We start from the raw sequence: 5,822 nt of genomic DNA, 5'->3' as shown, positions 1-5,822 counted from the left end.
TTGCTCTCCTTTCGTTCTGAGCCAAAAATAGAACTCACACATGGGAATGACACCAAAGCACTGTGTGGTACACTGTTGTGCGGGGGAGGAAGAGCACCTGGGCTTTAAAGTGGATCGACAAAGGGTCTGGGCCACTGGCATGACCCCCAGGCTCCTCGGAAGCCTCCAGCGGCTTCCACCACCTCCTTACAGGAAACCCGTTCCTCTTCCAGGGAAGCACTCAAAGGAAACAAGTTTTACTTCTTTAGCTTTTCTCTTTGGCTCAATTACTGTTATCCCCACAGCAGACATTTCTGCAACAGTCTCTCAAGCCTGGGGACCAAAGCCCAATCTATAGCTTTGCTTCTATGGGAAAAAGTACTTTCAACTCCCAAACAACCAACTTACAAATAAATGATTGAACTCAATGAGTTTCCTGTGATGTTTTGCACACTTCGGTGCGAAAGGCTGGTAAGTGTGTGTGTCTGAACATTTCTAAATATGGGCGCCAGGTGTTACATTTTCAGACCAACCGTGACATTTTTTCCCTCTTAAAGCAACAGAATCATCTCTTGGGCGAACACATATCTGTTTAAGGGAAAACTTGGTGAAAGAAATGGCTGGGACCAAAAATATAATATAGCAATGCTGAGAATTTAGGGAGAGAGGTATGTATTTGCAGAGTATAAGAAAAGAGGCTAATGTATTTTTTAACTTTATTATTACAGGCTCAGGCAAAACAGTAAGGCACCTGCAAGCACAGTGGGGGGTGGGGTGGGGGTGAGGTGTCAAAGCCACTGAACAGCTGTTTTACTTTGAGTCTAGAGATCACCAAGATGAGGTCGCTAGTCCGCTGCAAAGCAAATCCAGACTCACCAAAATTTCTAAACGACACAGTGAAGAGAGCACAATCTGTCTCCCTGAGAAGTCAGTATAATCAGATAATGCACGCGTCAGAGGGGGTGACCATGCAAATTGCTTTTTTGCATCGAAAGAAGACTCTTGGTCTCAACACTTGATTCATTTCACTCTCCCACCCTCGCTTCCGCTCTTTGCTACACCCTTGACCTTCTCTGTTCAGTCTCTTTATTTTTCTCTCACTTCCTCTAGGTAGAGGGGATGACGTGGTTGGAATTAATGCTCCTGAACCAAAGACATTATTTCAACTATGTTTTTCACAACCATTTATTTACTGCTGTTTATTCAAGATTCATACCTTTGTCTATACAGGGGCATGATGAAGAATTTTTCCCCTATAAACATCCCCACATAAATTTCTGCATCCTTGAATGGTAGGCATGTTTTAAATTAACATATGCTGTATTATTAGTTTCAGAGGTAGAATTTAGTGATTCATCAGTTGCGTATAACACCCAGTGCTCATTCCATCAAGTGCCCTCCTTAATGCCCATCACCCAGTTCCCCCACCCTCCACTCCCCTCCCCTCCAGCAACCCTCAGTTTGTGCCCTAGAGTTAAGAGTCTCATGATTTGCCTCCCTCTCTGTTTTTGTCTTATTTTATTCTTCCTTCCCTTCCCCTACGTTCATCTGCTTTGTTTCTTAAATTCCACATATGAGTGAAATCATATGGTATCTTTCTCTGACCAACTTATTTTGCTTAGCACGATACCCTCTTGTTCCGTCCACATCATTGCAAATGGCAAGATTTCATTCTTTTAGATGGCTGAGTAATACTCCCTTGTATATAAACACACCACATCTTCTTTATCCATTCATCTGTTGATGGTCATCTGGGCTTTTTCCATGTTTTGGCTATTGTGGACATTGTTGCTATAAACATTGGGGTGCATGTGCCCCTTTGAATCACTATGTTCGTACCGTTGGGATAAATACCCAGTAGTGCAATTGCTGGGTCTTAGGGTAGTCCTATTTTTAACTTTTTGAGGAACCTCCATTCTGTTTTCCAGAGTGGCTGCACAATTTTGCATTCCCAACAACAGTGTAGGAGGGTTCCCCTTTCTCTGAATGGTAGGCATTAAAAAAAAAATACTGGTAACTACCAAATTAAAAATTAAAAAAAAAAAGCTTACTTGTCCTTCTGAACAGAGTCCGATATTTCATAGTGAGCAAGACTGACTACTATATTTTGTGGGGTCTGGTGCAAAATGAAAGTGTGAGTCTCCTTGTTCAAAAATTACTAAGAATTTCAAGACAGTGACAGCAGCACATTGAACCAAGCAGAGGGCTCCTCTGAGGGTGGGGCTCTAGGTGAGAGCGCAGCTACTCACACACACCCACGGAGCCGGCCCTGCTGGAGGGTTTTTATGAATGAGAGCATACATGCATAGACAGGGCACAATTCCCTAGGCTGGTATAGAATTAACCAGAAATTCACGGTGAAAATGTAATAATGTGACCTCACAAAACAGTGCCAACATTCTGTGGTGGTTTCCAATACACTTCCTGAGAACTCACTCATTTATAATGACTGACACAGAGAAAATGCTGTAATTCGTTACAGCACCTGTGCCAACTGAGAATGGGGTGTTCTGGGTGATCTGTTCCCACATTTTTGGAACATAACAAAATACACTTAAAATGTGCCAAACATGGAAGGAACCTTGTCTTTGGAGATGTGCAGCATTTGTTTTCTCAAAAATACAGAAGGCTTCACGAATTTGCGAGTCATCCTTGTGCAGGGGTCAGGCTACTCTTCTCTGCATTGCTCCAGTTTTAGTATATGTGCTGCCAAAGCAAGTGCATGGAAGGCCTTTTGAAGTCGCCCTTCCCCCGGGGGCTGGAAGCATCTGTAATAAAGCATGTGGAAGAGCTCTGCGTGCTGGGAACCGTGATCCGCCTTAGCCACCGCGTCACTGTAACTGATCAACACAAGCGCGGGGTAAAGCCAGGTTTACAGCTGAGTGCATTCTGAAGAACAGGTTTCTCTGGTTCCAACAACTCAAATCACAGTCACATTTTTCTTTGTTAAGTGCCCCACACCTGCTACCCAAATGGTAGTTTCATTCTCTCCTGGCTCTCCTGCTGCTGGTTTCATGGACAACCCCCTCCCCCAACCCCTACCAAGTCCCCATCCAGTGTCCCCACCCCCGTCCTCCTGGGCAATCTCTCTTCCCCTTGTGGTAATGGAGTCATTGTCCCATGTCCTTTCTTGCAGACTTGGCAGGATAGCAGTGGCATCTTCCTCTGCCCACACTTCTGCTGGCTTCAAAGTGGGGAGGGGCGTTTGTCCCCAGGAACGGGGAAGGGTCATTGACGGGACTCAGGCACACCTGTTTCCAGCAGGACAGTTGCAGGTGATGCAGCTTGCATTCCCTGGGGGCAAACACAAGCCACCATCACATATTTACACTTTTTCCTCAGTTGCCTACTCCAATCTTCAATCTAGCCTCACGTGAGCATGAGGCCTGCATTTATGAGTGTCGCTGCTTCAGAGATGAGGAAGCTGGGGACACTAAGAAGACAAAGGACTCTGACCAAGCACTGTACTACCTGATGCTCAGCCTTCATTCTGTACCGCCCACAAAACTTTGCTGCAAATTAAATCATAAAGCAGCAAGTGTTAACATTTTCTAGGAAATAATTATATTTACAAGACTGCAAATAAACTCATCCACTCTCCCTCTGGTTTTTCCTCCCTCCCCTCACCCCTATGCTGATTCACCTCCTTCTCACTCAAAACCCAATGGATGATCTAACTTCCTAGTCTTCTCTTCCTTCCTCTACTCAGATGCTGTCAGAAAACAGACTAATAAGCAAAAAAGCAGCAAACCCACAAAACTCACCAGCAAGGAGAAAGAAGCTAACCATCTCCAAAGAAGTTGGAAAGATTTCCAGAAAGTTAATAAATTTAAAGATCTAGAATTGTGTTGTCTAAATTAACCGGCAATGCTGTACCGACCTGTAAAAATTCAAATATCAAATGTGCCCACAGACCATTATAGTTTATAAAGCTTTTTCACATATACTAATGCACTTTAACTTCACAATATAGTATGACATGGATGCTATTATTAGACCCACTTTACAGAGGAGAAAACTGAGGCACAGAGCAGTTAAGTGACTGGCCCACAATTACTCAACAGGAGAAGTGAAGTCAGGTTTTCTGACCCGGGAGTCTGTGTTCTTTCCACTCTCCCACACAGTTGGTTGTTGAACTACATTTTCAGAACAATGCACCTGTATTTCTTCTTTTTCCAAATGACAAGAGACACAATTCAGAAAGAGCTACAAGCATAGTCTAAAGTCTTACAGCTTGGATATTCTACTGCTGCCAAATTTAGAAGTCTCTGACCTTCTTTCAAAACTTAAGTAGGTTTCAAATCAGTGGAGAAAATATGGATTATTTAATAAAAGAATCTAGGACAACTAGGAAGCTACTTGGGGGAAAGAAACTTGGATCCCATACCCCACTTTGTACACAAAAATAAATTCCAAGCAGATTAAAGATGTAACCATGAAAATAAAACCATAAAAAAACCTAAAGGAGAACACAGATTTAGTTTCCCTTTCAGAGTCTCAGAGTGGAAAAAGGGCTTTCCAAGTCTGACACAAAATGTAGAAGTCATAAAAGAGATCAATATATTGGCTACATAAAAAAATCCGTATGTTTAAAAAGCAGCACCATTAACCAAATCGAAAGTCAGAGGACAAATATGAGCAAGTATTTGCAACGTATATGCAGGAAAAAATTTTGTAATAGGTAACCAAATCCCACAAATCCATAAGAAAAATACAACACACCCAGTGGAAAAATGGGCACAAGATATAAACGGATGGTTTGCAGAATTAGAGCCCTTAAAGAGACGGAAAAGATGCACGAACTTACTCATATTAAGGGCAATGCAAATAAAAACTCCACTGAGATACCTTTTTCCACACGTCCGATTGGCAAAGATCCCAAAGTCTGATAATACACTGGGTGTTAAGAGGACGAGGACGTGGGTCCATTCCCACCTCTTTGCTGTACGATCTAAGTGTAAATTGGTATATCTTCAATTTGTACAAATTGAACAATTTGTAGATGCGCAAGATCTATAAACATTTAAATGCACATATGGGGGATTTCCGCCAATTATCTGTCACCGAGGACGTATGATGAACCTAAACTTGGCTCCAAACCCCATGATGTCGCTCAGCACCAGAGCTGGAGGAGGCCAAGGCCAGAGCAGCCCCTGCCTATATGCTAAACAGACATTTAGTGAGTACCTGTGAGTATAAGTAACACTTAATGGTAAATTGGAAGAAATTGTATAATATACATGTTTTATGTATAGGAGACTGTGGCTCTGAGAAGTTAAGTTTCTTGTCCAAGGCCACACAGCTGCTAAGTGGCAAAGCCAGAACCCACCTCTTTCCCTACAGAACCGCTGCCTTCAGCAGCTTCCTTTGCCCCTTTATGCTGCCATTGGCAATCCCAAAAGCTCCATAAAAGGAGGGACCCATGTGACACAATGCTGATCCTTATAATTTGTTGATCCAATGAATGAATGGGGTAATCCTACACTAGCCTTTGCAGATAAAGAAGATGCCGCCTTTTCTCTGCACAGAGAAAAAAAAAATTACAGAGCAGGAAACAAAGGGGTGAGTTTCGGGAAAATACAAATATTCAGTCCATAACAATGGGCAACAAACAAAAGCAAAAGCAAAAACCCTGCTTACTTGCTACATGCGTACATTGCTACATAGCTATTTGTTCTCTACGGAAAACTTTGGTTCAGATCCCTGACCATACAGAACAACTACCTGAGTTTTCAAAACATCAGGGATCAGTCTCCATCCCAGGCAAAGGGAGACTGAATCTCCAAGGCCAATGGTAGGGCTGAGCATCTGTGGTTTTCCCCAGCACCACAGTACCCTCCTGC

General features: G+C 42.9%; 1 non-coding gene across 1 annotated transcript; it reads right to left on the bottom strand.

Annotated features, from left to right (window-relative positions):
* Positions 1-2,594: 2,594 nt before the first annotated feature.
* Positions 2,595-2,697, bottom strand: LOC112830997 (U6 spliceosomal RNA). The gene has a single exon (XR_003210047.2). It is a non-coding gene; the product is annotated as a U6 spliceosomal RNA (small nuclear RNA).
* Positions 2,698-5,822: the final 3,125 nt, after the last annotated feature.

This window comes from Callorhinus ursinus, unplaced genomic scaffold (assembly GCF_003265705.2).
Source record: "Callorhinus ursinus isolate GAN/ISIS: 27379988/994484 unplaced genomic scaffold, GSC_fseal_2.0 scaffold20, whole genome shotgun sequence".
NCBI classification, from domain to species: Eukaryota; Metazoa; Chordata; class Mammalia; order Carnivora; family Otariidae; genus Callorhinus; species Callorhinus ursinus.
This window is presented reverse-complemented; position numbering and strand designations above follow the sequence as displayed.